At 37.1% G+C, this 19,108-nt stretch overlaps 1 protein-coding gene across 4 annotated transcripts in view; it reads left to right on the forward strand.

Annotated features, from left to right (window-relative positions):
* The window catches only part of adgrl3.1 (adhesion G protein-coupled receptor L3.1), a 114,147-nt gene that overhangs the window by 2,036 nt on the left and 93,003 nt on the right, over positions 1-19,108 (forward strand). The window lies entirely within an intron of this gene.

Here is a 19,108-nt window from a genome sequence, read left to right on the forward strand (position 1 = left end):
GCCAATATAGATTATTTAAATTATAACTGGAGTCAACTGACTTTATTTTTAAGTGATAGTGATAGATATTAAGTGATAGTTGATAGTGATAGTCATGTGGATGACCCATTTTAGGAGGAAAAGATCAGTCCCTGTGTTCTACTGATTGCAACACATTCATCATTCATATTTGGTTTGAAATGGAAAAGACAGAGACAGGAAGAATGGACAGATTACTTTACAGGCAAGTTCACCCAGGTCGGATCAAAATCAAAGGCTTTTGAAGTCACAACCACAACCAATACAATACAATACAATGTTTATGTATATAGCACATTTAAAACAACCGAGGTTGACCAAAGTGCTGCACAGTGTAAAAAAAGAACACAGCAATATCACACATAAACAGTGAACAGTATCACCAGCTGTAAAAATGGGTACGGTTCTAGATAAAAACTCATAAAACAGAGAATCAGGGAATATTAAATGCCAGTGAGAATGAATATGTTTTAAGAGTAGATTTAAAAATTGATATAGTTGGGACAGTTCTAATGTAAGCCGGGAGACTATTCCATAACTGAGGTCCATCAACAGCAAAAGCACGATCACCTCTATTTTTGAGTTTAGTCCTGGGAACATGAAGTAATTCGGTATCACCAGATTGAAGATCTGAACCAACTTATCAGACCTGTTTTGTTGGATTTTGCATAATCTGTTTAGTGTAGTATAATTGTTGTATGATATAAAATTAGAGGTTTGAGTCCAAGCCTGGCCCTGAGTCAATTTCTGAACTTCAGAAATTATTAATTATTAACTTCTAGTGTTCCATCAGAGGATTAGTTATGAGCAGACAGAAGTAAAAAAAAAAAAAAAAATCAGGTGTAGGTAGCCTACTTGTTCGCTTGAAAACATTTCCATTCCAAATCTACATTTGGCAAAAAATGACACATTAAAGGGAAAGTTCAGACAAAAAAAGAAAGACAATTCTGTCATCATTTACTCACCCTCATGTCGTTTTAAACCTGTATGACTTTCTTTCTTCGATGAGACACCAAAGGAGATGTTAGGCTGGATGACAGCCTCAGTTCGCTTTCATTTTATGGAAAAGAGATGCAATAGAAGTGAGCGCTGACTGAGGCTGTCAGTCCCTTACATTGTGCACAACATCTCCTTTTGTGTTCCACAGAGGAGAGAAAGTTAAACAGTTTTGGAACAACATGAGAGTGTGTAAACAATGACAGAATTAGCATTTTCTAGGTGAACTGTCCCGTTACGTTTGATTTTGCTGCATTTTGTTGAATAATGTGAAGACGCTTGCAATTTACTTACTAGCTTTTAGCTAGCAAGAAACAGTTGATAGTTTTTGATGTAACAAAATTTTTTTTGTGTGAATATTTGCTACTAGTGTATGACTTTAAATGCAAGATAACAGGTCAATTTAACAAACTGTTGCTGATGCCAGTGAAGGATCACCAGAGTGTTCATTTGTGAAACTTAGTTTGAACAGCCATGTGTTGGTGCTAGCGGGTTTCTTCGAATAAATGGGGCAATTTTAGATTCGTGTGAGTTTCTGTTTTGCATCAAGATGCTCCCTCTGTTGTTTTGTCAGTGGGTGTTGTGCTGAATTTTGTAAAGAGTTCACACGCAGGGTGGAGCTGGGTGGTTTGCTCTGTTTGCCTTGATGGGGGTGTTATGTATTTCCACTGTGTCATTTCTGCGCCACTAACATAACCAAATAGAATTGCAAAAATTAATGATTGTTTTCAAATAGATTTCAGCAAAACCACCGTCCAACCCTTGGTCAGCTAAGCAGAGCCAGACTATTAGATTAAATAATGTGTACATGGTGCGTTCGTAACATTCTGTTAATGTTTTTGCAACGAAGGAAAAACGTTCTTAAAGGGAAAATTCACACAAAAATGAAAATTCTGTCATCATTCACTGACCCTCTTTCCACATATGAATGACCTTCTTTCTTCTGTGGAACTTAAAAGAAGATATTTTGAGAAATGATTTATACATATATACAGTATATATGAGTTTATATATATATATATATATATATATATATATATATAAAATGGAAGTCAATGGTGACCAAAACTGTTTGCTTACTAACATTCTTTGAAATATTTTATTTTGTGTTCTGCTGAAGAAAGAAAGTCAAATGGGGTTGGAACTTGGAAAACATAAGAGTGAGTAAATAATGACAGAATTGTCATTTTTTGGGTGAACTATCCTTTTAAAACATCGATAAAACTGGATGGGTTTGTGTTTGTTGGAATATGTTTTGAATGTCACGGCATGGGTCAAAGTGTAATTTGCAACACTCACTCATTATCAAACAGAGGCCTGTGGGACACAAGCTCCGACAGATGCTTTCATCATCAAAGGGCGACAAGCACAGCGTGCAGGATGCCTCTCGCTTTGTGTTATGGGTTTGATTGCTCAATACACAAGCAGTGTTTTGTGGCTGCATCCTGATGTCATGATCCCTAAATGAGAGTCCATGTACGCAATCATTCACAACCGTTTGAATATAAACGTATTAAATGCAACTCATCATAATGCTACAGAACAATGTTTGATTGGATGTGTAGCAGCTGCTCAAAGCACTGAGTGCATAGTCGTGGTCTAGGGAGTGCTCCTCTTTTCATTCTTTGAATGTCCTTCAAATTAAAATAGTGATTCGCATGAATAATACAGCTTTCTCATCTCGATCTCTTTCTCTCCCTCTCTCTCTCTCTCTCTCTCTCTCTCTCTCTCTCTCTCTCTCTCTCTCTCTCTCTCTCTCTCTCTCTCTCTCTCTCTCTCTCACTTACAAATTCATCCATTTTTATACACACTCAGGGCAAGAACTGAGAGCTGCTGAGTGTGTACAGGCCATCTTTTAAAGTGGAAAGTGTGTGTGTGTGTGTGTGTGTTATAGTGATTGAATAAGGAGGTCACCAAACAATGACGATGGGATTTGGAATGATCTTCCGAAGGACTTTGATTATTTCAGTCCCAACAGGAAATTGAGAGCAATGATCCCATGTGTGTAAGTGTTTTTATGCTTTTATTTTCATCCATTTACGAGGTTAAAAGGTTTTTAGTGGGCTTGAGTGTTTGAGAAAATTATTGCGGTGTAGTGTCACAAGTGCGCCAGAAAAGAGGAAAAGTATAAAAAGATGAAAATTTTGTTAAGAATGACTAGCAACCGACTACTGAGGCTGACTAGTTCATCTAGACTTTTTTTATATAACTTTTTTGCATTGTTTTAAAGGGGATGACTTAATTTGAGTATTCTTTTTGTATTTTAAGGGCCAGACTTACTAAACATGGCAAATTAGCTTGAGAGCGCAATTCCAAAAAAAAAAAAACCGCAGATGGGAGTGGAAAGTTCTGCGCGCGAAGTTAAAGAACACAGACGCAGCCGGATCATTTCCATAATGACCAACGCAAAAGAGCAGCACAAAGTAGCATCTGGTTTAAGACATGCTTTTTCTGGACGCTAAATAATGGCGCAAATACCAGTAAATTGACTGGCGCAAACTTTAGAAAATCACCTTGCATGATTTATTTAAAGATTATCCTCTCATAAATTTTTATTTGTCTGAAAGGGAAACTCCTACAAATGCATATCCAATAAGGTCAGCCGCAAAAATAACCCTGTCCACTCCTTTTCAGCGCCAATTTTTTGCTTTTTAGTATTTTTTCTTCTAAATCCTGACAGTAATACAAAAAGAGGGTTTGCTATGGCGCAAGCTGTTAGGAAATCTGGCCCTAAGTGTTTTAAGGAATTTTTAACGGAATAAAAAATATCAACCTCACTTATTGACTAGTGGGTCTTCGGAAATCTAATGGTTTTATTTCTTCTCAGACTTTTTTTTATTATTACTTTTCAGAGTTTTTAAAGGCAGCGTAATGCAGTCAAATAATTTTCATAACACAATTTATTAATCTACAATACTAATGTGGTGTGGTAACATTTAATTCATTTTTTTTTTTTAAATACTACTGATGAAACTCTTTAATGTGCATACTTTGTCATATGAACAAGCAGTCAATAAATGTGCTGATTTCTCAATGTTTAAATGATTAAAAAGTACCAACTCATTAGAGTCATTTGTTCGCAGGTACCTCTGAACGTTTATGATTCACTAAAAAGGAAAAAATCACTCTGTAATTCGACTATACTGGTCTGTCTGTTTGCAAGATGCTATGTCTCATTTAAAAACACGTTGAAAATGTTTTTCGAGACATCCTGTGTGAACGCCAGAGAAATGTATTGGTTCTGAGTCTGGTAGACCCTAATTATACAGCGTTTTTTAAAAACTGCCTTGTCGTTCAGACAACCCACCAACTAGTCGGTTTTGAAAATATGCTGTTTTGCACATCCTTATGTGTGTGTGTAAGCCCACGCTTACATGTTCATAGCATGCTATGAGTCACAGTGTGTGATGTCAAGTGCTTCAAGCAAAAGTTAGAACAAAAATAGTGATGATGATGTCATCAAACACAGCTTTCTCACCATGATGTTTCTAACCATCCCATGAATCCCACGAACCATAGCATGACAAGACAAACATAGCCCTGTCAATTCATGGCATTGTCAAAATCCTCTTATGCAGAACATCTTCAGCACCATATTAGAAATAAAATATGTATTAAAATAAGTATTTTTAGAACCCCATGTTCTGTCTGCATTGCATGAATCATTGACCATTTGTATGTATATTGAACAAATACTGACCAGTTTGCTCTTATTGTGACTTAAAGGTGGGGTAGCCTATGTGATTCTCTTTTTTGTCCATTTTTTCAAAATCACTTGAAATCCTATTCCTAACCCACTTACAGCCACTGAGTTAGAAATTAAGCAATTTAATCATCTGTGGAACGGGCAGGACTCGAAAAACTCAAGCCAATCATTTCCAAGACCACCTAGAATCATTGGACAGTAAGTTCGTCAATCAAACGGTCGTACCCCCTCCCCCCATCCCCCTCCCCCTCCCCCTCCCCCTCCCCCTCCCATCCATTGCATGGCCAGCGTTGGAGGAAAGAAGGTAGGACCATTTGAGTTGTGTATTTTCAAAATCTGCCGGCCGTTTTGCAAATCGCATACCCTACCTTTAATCAAACACTCATTCCAACTAATATAAGCAATTTATTTGACTTTAATAAGCTGAATAACACATATGATACAATTACATAAACTCGGTAAAGACTGAACAGGCTGTAGAGGCCATAGAGATGTAGTAGAGAGACACACCTGTGGGAAGTTAGATTGCTGTGGCATAGATTTGCATGAATGGAAAATTTGCTTGTAAAATTTGTTCATTATCATCATGCTTCCTTTAATGCGTTGTCGTTTTGCACAGTGAAACCGTTGTGAGAAATGACTCATGCATTATGCCCTTGCCCACAGACCATAGTTATGCCATTTTGCAGGCAACGCAAGTAGAGATATAGATTTTAATGCAATTATATCTTAGTGCATTTAAGCATTTTTGCCCAGTTAAACATTAGGTAAGTGTTTTATCAGTTTGTGCATCCATCGAACCCACAGCCAAAGATAAGATAATGGTGTTATAAATCAAAAGTACCAAGCATTTCTACAACTGTTTTACATGCAAGTCTCCTTCCAAGTGTAGATCAGCATGACATTAATGTTAAATCCTTATGTCTAGCGGTCTCTTAGACTGCCCTCAGGTCTGCTGTAGTGACAGGTTCAGAGAGAGTAAAGCAGCCTCTGAGATAAAGCAGCTCTGTGATTGATTGATGATCACCCTGAAGTTTGATTGCTCCTTGGATCGATTGCTCCTCCTGGCTGTGTTGGCACCATTCATTGTTGAAGTCAATGGCAGGATTTTTTTCCTTGATAAGTAATGAATGGCACAGGAAACTTTAACCTCCAGTTGTTTCCTATTTCAGTTTTTGGACAATGTGAGCTATTTCAAGAGTGAAAAAATAGCTCAAAGTGTTTAGCTTAGCAATGGGTGATTTTTGTCCAGTGCGGTCTTGATTGGTGTGGGTATTTTTTTTTCTCTAAACACTTATTGTTCATTCACTGCTAAACAATTTAAGCCAGGCATCTGCTCCCTGTGGGGATTTACCTTATAGTGTGGCGACAATTTAAAGGGATAGTGCACCCAAAAAGGTGCACTTCTTTCTTTCTTTCTTTCTTTCTTTCTTTCTTTCTTTCTTTCTCTAAAAATATTTAGGCCTAAATTTAGGTTTTACGTTGAATTGCACATACAATTTCCATCTATTTATGTATGCTTTCTAGCTTTCTTCGAAAACTAAAGGAGATATGACAAACGCTCTGTTCCATACAATTAAAGTAAACAGGGGAGCAGGGTGACCATTGTGTATATTCAAATACAGCATATGAAAACTTGACGTTAATGTTTTAAAATGCCACAATGTACCAGGTTTAACTATGCAAATAAGATGTGCTCCACTTAAATGAGATCCTTATCGTTCTTTAGAGCTCAGCTCCTGTATCCATTCGCATTTTATTGTAAAAACCGTGTTAAAATTGTCCGCAATTTCTTCTTTTGTGTTCTATGGGAAAAAAGTTGTATGAGTTTGGAACAACTTCAAAGTGAGATTTTTGGATGCCATTCCTACAAATGAAATGTACATTTTTTTGGAATTATCTTAAAGTCTTAAATTATCTTAAAGTAACTGAACTAGTGACAGATCTTTTCTTATTATATTGTGAAGTACTTACAGGGTCAAACAAAATGTAGAAAATGAAACATATACGTTAATCATTCAGAATAAAATCTATTACATGCATTTACTAAATAGATAGGGTGAATTTCATGTCGGCGTTAGAACCATTTTCAAGCGGTCAAAGTTCGAACCATCTTCAAACTGTCAAATGCTTTTTTCAAAATCTCTATTTTGAGCACTTACAATATGATTAGAATCACAGACGCATTTAAAAAGAGGGCATGTGAACTTTTGCATTGATGTGAGCCTGGTGAGTGACAGTGGGTGGTATATAAACTGCTGTTGTTAATTTAAACATCACTAAGCACTGGATTTGGCTGTCCTTAGAGGCCAGCTTACTGGGAGGTACCAACTCTTGTCTGCCATATTCCTTCTCTCTCTCTCTTTGTCTCTCTCTCTCTCTAATGCTCTCTATGTTTTTTTTTCTCTTTCTGGTAGCCATCTGTTATCCTTGTGTTTGAATCTTAAATAACTGCTGCTCTACTGGAATATTCCCCACATGGATAAAGCCTCCTGCATAGTTTTATACATACAGGAAAAAAAAGAGAGAGTGAGAGAGTGTCCATTACATTGTTTTATTGAGCCACAGAGAAATGGAAAAGAGGAATCTACTGGGCTGAGAGATTCATCCTCATCCAGCTTTTTGCCTAATTAGCCATTAAACCAGTGAATGAGAAATATGCTCTTCCAGTGTGTGTGCCCCTGTTCCCTCCTATGATATGTTGTTTTTGGCCTCCATTAAGAGTTCATCGTCATCGCTCACATTTATAGTACTGTGTTATATTGCTTGTGGGAACTGAGATTCCAGCGAAGATAATTTTTTTTGTTTTTTGTTGGTCAAATACACTAGTGAGGGTCTGCCATCAAAACCTGTATATATGTGATCTCCTGTTAAAAAGGTCAAGTTTGATTTGTATAAGTGTGTCCATGATGAAGAAAATATATTTTTTAACCTAGCTAAAACACACATGAAAATGTATTTTTGTAATAATGTTCATTTCATATGGTTTTGAAAAACCTTTATACCATTTTTAGTCTGTTAACCTGCAATTTATAACCTTAAGTCTGAATTTGGCGTCCAGAAGTGTTCTTTGTTTACGTCAGTTCAAAGTTGCAAAAATGTACATTTCATCAGTATAAAAATGCTGTGACCCTGGATCACAAAACCAAATGCCAAAAATCATTAGGATATTAAGGAAAGATCATGTTCCATGAAGATATTTTGTAAATGTCCTACCGTAAATATATATAACATTTATTTTTGTGAGTGAATGCAGCACAATCGTGAACATAAATGGACAACATTAAAGGCGATTTTCTCAATGTTTAGATTTTTTTGCACCCTCAGATTCCAGATTTTCAAATAGTTGTATCCTGGCCAGATATTGTCCTATCCTAACAAACCATATAACAATGGAAAGCTTATTCAGTTGATGTATAAACTGGTTTTGTGGTCCAGAGTCACATACGATGTAACTATCAAGTAACAAGTAGTAATACTTAGTAATTATTAAAACATGATATTAAATAGACATTTTTGGAGAACCTGAAAAATACAATAATCCGCCGCGATATATGTTGTATTGGAGTTCTTCTAGCCTTCTCGGGTATTTTTATAATAATGAGTATATTTATAATGCAATGCTAATTGACATAGACTTTATCACTGTATAGAAAACTATAAAATAATATATTGTCTGCCTCATTCTATGATAAAAAGTCGCATCAGTTCACAAAAGGAAGTTATTTCAAACAGGTTTTGGAGTAAAAACATGTTATTAAATGTTGTCTTTATGTTGGACAACAGGTTTATGAACATTGGGAAGATGTTTGACGCTTGTTGCTTTTTCAAATCCACGTGAGAGATGGAGCCGCACATACTACTGATCACAGAGACGCTCTTCACTAACACGCTGTGCATATATTTATTTAATTAAAAAATATACATATTTCAAGCCAACTCCCGATTTCGGTTTAATTTCGATTAAACATGCAGCCCTACCAAAATATTCCAAAAACGGTCATTGCTGATTACGTCGTTCGGAGCCGTTCAATCGCAAACACAGCTGTCAGTCATGACCCCAGTAAGCAATTTTACGTTTAAAAGATGTCTAATAGCCGTCCAAACACAGCCCTGACGTCTAAGCTTAAACAAGGCAAAATTTGGGCTGTCAGTGAAAATCGAATAGATGTCTAAAAATAGCCCAAGAAAAGACGCACAGGCTACGCACAGGCTATGTCAAAGAAATGAAACCAAACATCTTCTAATCAGAATCAAAGTTGACTTTGCTTACATGATGGAATATCTTCCATCTCACAAGTTATTTTGGCACAAACGACATGTAACCAAATTCAAGATTATTTTGGCTAGAAGTGGGTTACTCATAGCCGGACTATATCGGGTCTATAGTTAACCTAGACGGTGAAATGATGGCTATTGCTTGCTGGGACGTCACACCCCGTTTTTATAGCATCAAAAAACGAACTAAAACCAAACTTATTAGAAGCCAGCCACCAGGGGGCGATCAAAATGTTTTGGCTTCACTTTTCAGTACGTGAGTGGCACACTTGGACTATGTGCAGTGCATTGAAGGTCAGGTATTATGTGTGACATAATGAAGCAGTGAAACCGAGGTGTCTTGGCCTTATCGTCGCAGTTTCACACAGCTGACTGGTTACCAATGGACCAACACCCCCATTAGTTCTGCCATGTCAGGGGTGTGTGCGTGTATGAATGTATGTCACGTTTATGCTGTTTCCAGGATATGACTCTTTAATTTTACGCATGAGGGAACTGGATGCACCGCTGTAGCGTATATCATGAGCACACACGGACACACGACAAGTAACATTAACTTATATTCTGTGGCTGACACAGTTCAGCCTGATTTATTTAAGTCTGGCTCAGGTTTAGTCTCTCTGTGGCAAGTAACTCAGGTTGATATGTAGAGCTCATTCTGTTGGGATTATTGCAAAGCTCCTAAAGAACAGTTTCCAAATAGCAGATTCCCAGATCAAGTGCTTTTTTTCCAACGGTGTCCATTTTGGATCCAAAAAGAGACGCAATAATTTTCTCCCCTTATGATCCTGTAGTGCTTGTCTTCATCTCTATATTATGTCTCGCTCTCACGGCTGTCGTTCCTCCTCTCCTTTTCTCTCCTCTCCTCTCTTCTCGGACAAAGCACAGTTTTTCTCATCCGCAATCTCTTCTTGTTATTGCCTGAAGCTGCTGTAGCATTTTGTTCTCTCTCTCTCTCTCTCTCTCTCTCTCTCTCTCTCTCTCTCTCTCTCTCTCTCTCTCTCTCTCTCTCTCTCTCTCTCTCTCTCTCTCTCTCTTCTGTGCGCATTGAGCCATGTCCATGATGCTCATTGCCTCCAGTCCCGTAATACATCCAATTACAGAGGGAAATAGAGAGTTAGAAACAGAGCAAGAAATATGACCACCCATTGAGAGAGAGAGAGAGAGCTGTGAGAGGATAGATGGATGGGAATAGGACATATTCTGTGTTATTTTGTCAGAACGAGGTCTTGAATATCAGAAACTGGGTGTAAGGGATGTTTGGGTGGCAGCGATGCAATTCACCTTGTAATGGTGGAGCATGATAATGATGATCTCTCCTGCCCCCTTTCCCTGTGCTTCCTGTCACGGGTGCTTCCTGTCACGGATGGTACAGTCTATATGCGTGCATATAAGAACAACCACACACACTCGTTTTTTCATGCTGCCAGCTTGCGCTTTAAGGAAAGAAATATATAAATAATGGACAGGATGAGTGACAGAAAAAGAAAAAATGTATAATGAGTGATAACGCTATGAGCAGAAAGACGATGTTTATGCGAAGAACGGCATTCGAGAAGTGGAGTCTTATTCATCACTGTCTCCTGAACACATGCGCACAGACGCCTGCATTTTAAACCCATTACACACTGAAAGATGCCATTAAACAAAAGCTCTGTGGATTGTTATAAAGCCGAATTGCTCTTGTCTGTGTGTATATAATAACCGAGTTGGCTCTAAAGACTATTGAACGAGCAACAAATGGATGTCTTCCTAAGTGACCGGGAAGGTAGTTGTGCGGTTATGTGAAGTGCTCTAAAAATCTTGAATCAGCATCCGCCCACGTTCAGCACAGTGTTTTACAATGACATGACCCGCAGGCTTTCATGTTTCCACGTTTCCTCCCTTTGGGGTGGTGGAGGGATAATAGTTAAAGATCAGAGCTGGTAACAAAAAATTGGAGGTTCAATCCTGGGAATTAGTGACACAGGAAAGGAAAGTTAGAGAGATCGCAGACCTGCTCTATTAGCGCAGTGCCCTTGAGCTAGACACTTCACACTGGACCGCTCAAGGGAGAATGGCTCTGCAATTAGTGCTCTGCTAAAACTACATATTTTCACAATTGACTGGTCTGTTGCCTGAATGACTAGGAAGCCCTTAGGAAGTTTCAGCTGACCCAGATCTAATGTGTTTCTTATGGGGTATTTATATAAGATGCATTCCTGCGTTTAAAAACAGTTGGACAGTGTGCAAAATGGAGCAGAATGCACAAGTCTATAGACTTTTTTGGAAGTCTGACTATTTTTAACAAAGACAAGAGTCCTGACGCAGTGCTCTCTGCTCCCTACTCCCTGTGCACGGGTTATCATCATTTGAAGTTGTGATGTAAAGAAAGTAGAGACAGATCTTTTCTTCCGTATTGTGTACATCCAAGTGAAGTGGATTTTCGAAAAAGCAATGTAGAGTGGGGACTTTCTTCAATAAAACGGTTGTTGATTGGATGGAAGCAGATCTGAATGCAAGCTTGCAGTCTGTTGGTCTATATTGGGGGGCTCGGAAAGTGATAGCAGTTTCAAAAGAGGAGTCTGTTTTTTGCTCATTAAAACTAGTAGTCTTGCCCTAAACTCATGCTGTTGTTTGTACCAATAATTGATATGTTGTACCACTCAAACAAAGCAGTGTTTTGAAAAGGTTCAGAGCTGCAGTGTTTACACCCTTTGGGGAAACCAACCTACAAGTAATTTTTCTCAGAGTTTTCGCTGCACATTAAACTTGCATAGGGGATAGTTTTTTTAAAAAACAGCAAACAAATACAAACTTCCCAGATATTAGAAGACTGAAATAACAACAAGATATTTTTTTTGATTGACAGGAATTGAATTAAATTCTCAGGTGTTAAAAGATTTAAATAGAAACAGGATAAAAATATTTGATTGATGGGATAATTGTATAATGCAAACCTAAAAAAGCACTTTAAATAAACTGGTTTTATTCAAGTCCAAAATATTATTTAAAATGTCAGAAAAATCCTAATTATATTTAGGTTACACTTGAGTATTACAATGAGTATTTGTTAATGGTTAGATCAGCTAGGAATGAGTTAATAGCTGCATGTTACCATTTTTACAGTGTATGGTACTGATGCGTGTATCATTTGACATTTGAATTACATAACTTGCTGTTTGCTATGCTGTCAAACAGTGGAAACTGAGTAAATGTTTCAGAGTGAGCAAATGGCATTCGAAAGGCAGGATGCATCTTTCACTGTTAAAAGAGTGGCAGGTGTTTCCAGCTTCTCCGTACACACACATACACACTCACGAGGCTGTCAGGACCTCTGTCTTCACAGGCCACTGAGCTAAATGCTAAAGTAGTCCTATTGTGTTCCATTAGTCGTCTCTGCCAGGGGTGCAGAAGCCTTTGTGCCCAAAACAATACACACACACACACACACACACACTGCCAAAACAATGAGGCAGAGCGACTGCCTTTCCTTTGAGAAACAAAAAGTGGAGACAGACTTTAGAGTGTGTAAGCACAAATGTGTTTTCTCATGTTGAAAACAGTGTTTAATTGTATTATCATTTTAAATATCCACTTGTGCACTAACACTTCATACTTGGGCAATTCTCTTCCTTTTCTCCATCTTTTCTCCAACTCTCAGAGGTTTTCAGCCGTTGATAAGCGAAACCCCATAGAATTGAACTTGAGCTCTCCAAGACAAACATCCATTCTGACACGGAGTACATAAAGTCAAGTTCACACTTAAACACACAAATGTACACACACACAAACACACACACACACACACACACACACACACACACACACACACACACACACACACCCTGCTGAGGGACTATGAGAGTATTTGCTGTTAGTAGCAGGGCTCTTGGGTAGAGCTGCATTTGAACTTGTTTAATTCCAGGAGGGAACGACACACTATTAACAATAACTGCTCACCAACTGAAAAACAACCTGATTAGAGACGAACAGAGGGAGTATGTAAAACATAGAGCTCATTCGATAACAAAATCTCTAGCTCTAGCTCCATAATGCCATTTGTAAGCACCATATGCTGTTTTATACTCTGCTATTTGTTCCATATGTTCAACCACACCCTGCTATACATTGCAGATTTTCTTGCAGGTTTCGACTCATATTTAAAGTATGTCTTTGTTAAGTGCTAGGCTGGTGATTGTGTGTGTGTGTGTGTGTGTGTTGGATGCATAATTTAGCGCAGCATTGGGCTCTGTCTGCACACTCAAACAGCGGCAGCATTGAATATTTCATCACACGGATGCTGCTTTTGCTCTAACTGTCTTTGAGCTGTGTATGTGTGAGGGTGAGTGGCGCACAGATGCTGCCCAGCTTTTGACACTGTACAGCCCGACTTGCAGGAAGAGCAAAGCAGTGTTATATTTACACTCCTGAAAGGATGTTTTCCTTCTTTTTCTTTCTCTCTCACCCTATCAACTGCCTCTTTTTATGGCATGTTTTACTCGTATTATCTCTGGCTGGGTCTGAAAACTGAGCATGAATTGAAAATGTATATACATTTATCTATAAATTCTCTGTTTAAAATGCGTGTTATTGATGTTTTTTAATCCTCTTCAACAGTGTCCCTGCACACTCGCATTCATCTGCCTACGTTGTTAAGTGTCAAACCCACATCTAAAAATCCAATCGACAACCAATGGATTGAACCAAGTCTTCGTCTTTTTCGATTATCCGTTACACTCGGATGTAGGTCACAATATGGATGAAAAGATCTGCCTTCCGTTTCATTGCGACTTTAAGCCCAAACTTTGCTTTTTATGGGTACGTTACGGTATGCATTCAGTGCGCATGACAAATTTCATCATCAGCATAGTTTTTTTTGCACTAATTAGTCTGTCCACAAGGTGGCAACAATGTTTCAGTTTCATAAAAATCCTGTATTTGATGAACGCATGAATGTATCGTTATGAAACTCAGTATGGGCCATCAGTAGATGCCCTGAAGGACCCTGAGAAGTTTCGAACCAGCGCCACCTAGTGGTAAAATTAAATTTTTAAATGCTTATAATTATGGGTGTGATTGACTTATTTTCACGGGAGTCATCTCCTTAGATTCCTGAATCCTTGCCGAGTCCAACGACACCGAACATGCTAGGTTTTGCCTTACGGTTTGAGTAGCGTGTGGTTTAGCGCTTAAAAAACTGTTGCCAATATCTTCGAAACCGTTAGACCGATTGAGACGAAACCACAGTCAGAAGTTTGGAAACATAGGTCGTTGGCTAAATGCTAATGCCCAAAATATTAATAGTCAAAATATGAATAGTAAGTGGCAAGAAAATGCAAACAAAGTCAGATGTGAGTAATTTTTTACTACCAATAAAAAATTTCTACCAAATTTGACACACATGAATGGGCTCACTCTGAGGAGACATACAAAAATCGGTGGAACTGCGTCACTTGGTGGCGCTATAATTAAACAAAACATGAAATTGCCATTGACTTCAATACAGTATTGTGATTTAAAATGTTATACTTTATGAACGCATTAGCATATCGTTACAAACTCGGTATGAGTCATCGGCACCATGCCTTGAAGGTACTCAAAAAGTTTCGGGGCAGCGCCACCCTGTGGTAAAAAAGTTTCCAAACAACAACATTTTCAAAAATACTAATAACTTTTGAATAAATGTGCCTATTGTAATGACACTGGTCTGAATAGATTCCTTGGGTTATGCCGAAAGCATAGATAACAATTTTGCCATAGTCAGCCAAACTTCCTGTCCGCCATCTTTATTTCCTTTTAAAACGTCCTTTTTCGAACTTCTCCTAGACCATTTGTCAGATTTTCGCCAAAATCGTATCGTATCATCTCCAGGCGGTGCCGACAAAATGTTATGGATTTCGTGACGATGGACGAAACCATTTTCGTATACCGCAGCAGCAAAGTTGAGGCATGATGCCAAAATTACTATTCAGGCTTTATCTCTGCAATGCCTTGATATGTTGACACCAAACTTTGCATCTGTCATTGTCACCTCAGTCTGACCACACCACATCAATTTCATAATTGCACCACCTATTGGTCGAAAGTGATAAAGCATCAAATCATATTATAAGTGACTGTATATATGATTATTCAGCCATTTTGCCTAAAATCCTCTTAAAATGTCTTTAATTGCTCATTGTTGCAGTTGGTCTGACACTTTCAGCCATGTTGGCATGTCTTCTTTGTGCTTGGCCCCGATAATTGCTGCTTGCAGCTATATTTTTATTTATTACTATTATTTTATACAATCTATGATGGGTCTGAAATTGGTCACCCATGCTGTGCAATGTTTCTGCACTCATAGAAGAGATACTTACTAGCCACAGTGTCCTCATCCATTGCTAAATCAGTATTAAAGACATCACTAACATTAACTGATTAGACTAGAAGTCATGACCTAAAGGTTAATTATTGGATGTACACTGTAAATCAGAATGCGTTGTAGGTATAGAAGAGTGAACTATATAGTGAATGAACTTGGAGTGAACGAATTTGGAACAGTTCTGCTCAGAAACGACCAGAGGGAGTAAACAGAATGTTACGCGAACACTAGATTCAGACATAAATTGTTGCCATGATCTTACCATCGCATACTGCCTGTGAAAACAGCATTTTTCAGATTTTATATCCAGCTTTTCTCTCTCTCTTTCTCTCTCTGTCATACAGTGATGAATTTAGGCCCAGCATAAAATATTAGTGAACTGGAGAGGAAAACACGTAAATATTTCACCACTTCACCCAAAACCACAATAGTGAATATTCATCTTGAATAATTAATGAAATGGCCTTAATTATCAGCTCCGTCATGCTGAATCAGGCTGAGCATATTGAGCACTTTTAGTATTGCATAATTAGATTGCTAGATCACACGTTGGCAGAAAATATACATGGTGGTGACCTAATATCATCATTTAGATAATTTCAGGTCAATCAGAGGTGGTACTATGGTACAATTATGGTAATAGGGTACTAGGATAAGTAGTACTGAATGATTAATATATTGTCAAAGCATTGTGTTATATGCCTTCTCTAAGCATATTTTTTGTGTGTATTTTAAAAAAAAAATATTTTAAGAGTGAACTTAATAGATACATTTTCAATTTGTGAATAAACATCTGCTGAATGTTGTTTTAACATCAGGGAACGTGACGGATAACAAAATGGTTTAAAATGACATCTTGCAGATGACAACACACACACTGGGCCTATTCATAAAGCACGATTAGAGCACATTTTTGTGTAAATTGTTTGTGTATTCATGAATGATTTACACCAAATTCACTTTGCTCATGTTGAATAAGGCCCATTGAATGTAACAAGCTATCAGAGATCTCTTTCTGAATGAGGCTTTTTTTATGGCAAAATGTAGTCTATACTACCATAACCTTTGGCCATGTTTGCAAAGTTAGACCCCAAACCATAGCTTAATCTACATTAGCTTTGAAATATCGTCTGAAGCAAAACCTGAAGCTATGCTATTCCTTTAGTTTATCCATGATGCTACTGTATAAGCCCCCGCGTCTCTGTAAGCTCTACTCTGTTAGCCATAGGCTGTAGTAGTTAGTTGTTTAGCCTGTAGCTGACTCTGGATGAATGTAGAGTGACAGGACCGTGCCAGTGCCCCACTCTGCCCACTGAAGTGCCCAGCAGACAGCAAATCAGGACAAAGCATTTCAACATTAAGTTCGTAAATTAGAGAGTTTGGCTATCTGATAGAAAAGAAGGACAAATCATCTAGCATTTTTTCCCCGACTGGAAATTTGTGGACATTTTCAGTGTTTTGTTGGCTGAATGATCATCATTTATCAGATGTATTGTGTTTAATAATAATCTGTGGTGAAATTACATTATAAATATTTTAAATGACATTGTGGTGGAATTATGTTTAATTTCATAACCAAATGACATTTAAAAAATGACATTGTAGTGGAAATTGTGTAATTTTATTAACATTTTATGTATCTGAAATATAATTATTTCATGATTTGATGAAATGACAGACAACAACAATATTCTTTCCAGAATAAATTGCTGTTTGTTTTCTTCAAATTTGTACAAATCCCATGTCCCATATTTCATATGCTGACACTTTTGTTGGCAGCCTAGTGCACTACTTTTTGATTTTTGATTTGATCATAGTGAGATTTTTTTTTTTTAACTTTCATTTTGCAAGTCTGGGTTTGGGACAAGGGTCAAACAATTTGATTTTGACATAAAAGGCATTTGAAAAGCAAAAATAACTAAATTTGGTAAAACTTTATTTTATAGTGTCCTTGTTACATATGTTACAGGTACATGTACTTACCATAGTAATAACAGTAAATTATGCATAAGTACATGAAACTAACCCTCAACCAAACCCTAACCCTACCCTAACCCTATAGTAAGTACATGTTGTTAATTAAAGTACTTAAATATATAATTACACTGTAACAATGACACCTTTAAATAAAGTGTAACCATACATTTTTAAGGCACCTTTAAAAAAAAGTAAAATGAAAAATCTTTTAATAAAAATGATTCTCTGCATCAGAAAAGCACTTATAGTTGGAAAAACACCCATAGATAATGTCACAAAAATGTCTACTGAATGTCATTCAATTAAATACACACTTGTAATAACATTTGCAATCAGCAATGAATTGAAAGCCTCATTTAAAGTAAATAAAGTGTCTCATCTCACTAAATTGGAATACAACTGTATATCATATTACAGTAGTTTAATTACAGTTTTTAAAGACAAAAAGGTCACACTTTAGATTAGGGTTCAATTCTCATTATTAACTAACTATTAACCATGACTATTGCCTCAATAAACTCCTAATTACTGCTTATTAATAGTTAGTAAGGTAGTTGTTAAGTTTAGGTATTGGGTAGGATTAAGTGATGTAGAATATGATCATGCAGAATAAGTTAATATGTGCTTTATAAGTACTAATGAACAGCTAAAATCCTAGTAATATGCATGCTAATAAGCAACTAGTTAATAGTGAGAATTGGACCCTAAACTAAAGTGTTCCTGAAAAAACAAACAAAAAAAAATAGTTTTTTTATATTCCTTCTCCATTGTAGAAAGTGCATTTTGTGTTTGTATAGTCTGCATTATGCATATATTCATGCAAGACTGTATGCTTGTATTTTTATGTACAATCGTTTTATCAGTGCACAGTCTTTTATCAGTGATTTGGGTGTGATGAGACGCTTATCTCACAAGAGACGAGACACAAGATTGGGTTCACGAGAACGAGACGAGACAAGATTTTTGCAACATTTTTCAGAAATCCTCAATGACAAAATTCATGACTGGAAAAATAATATGCAGGTGCATTTTGAAAATTTTTAACTAATAATCTTCTAATGCATGTCATTTCAGGTCTACTTATGAGTATGAATTATCAAATGCATTGAAAGAAAACAATATACAAGCACTGTATATTGTTTTCTTTCAATGTTTTCAGCACAATATCCACAACACATCAGAACTATAACATCAATAAGACTATTTAAAATAACATTTGCTCGCCATCTAATGGACAGGTATATCTGTGACCACTGAGATGGCTTCATGGCCTCTCCCTGATGCTCATTCTCTTGGTTTGTGTGTTTGTTGCTGTCTTGTCTAGGAGTTTTGTTGTGTATGTGGTATTTATGTTCTGCAGAGCAGGAACCTGCTGAAAATCAGTTTTATACTGAGTCAGGCCCGATTGTCTTTAATCTTTTCCTGTTTAAAAATATAAAATAAAATAAAAATAAACTGTAAAAGGTTTTATATGATTTCACATGAGTCTCTTCAGACCTTATGCCTACTGTACATTTATGAGCTTTCAGAACTTCTGATTGAGGCTGTGTGTGACTTCCTAACTGAACTCCTTTACACAAATTGAACATAGAAATAAAAACAGTATAAACAACAAAAATAAATACGTTTTCTCTTAATCTTAATAAGTGTAAACAATAAGTGCAAGTGCAACCATAATCAAAGTACTGTAGCGCACAGACTCTTTATCATTGTTGTGAAATTGCCGTTTTATTTTGCACCGGCACTTATAGGGTTAATGCGGCGAGTTTTAGCACTGCTACTTGGGC

Source organism: Abramis brama, assembly GCF_963993115.1.
Source record: "Abramis brama genome assembly, chromosome: 2".
NCBI lineage: Eukaryota > Metazoa > Chordata > Actinopteri > Cypriniformes > Leuciscidae > Abramis > Abramis brama.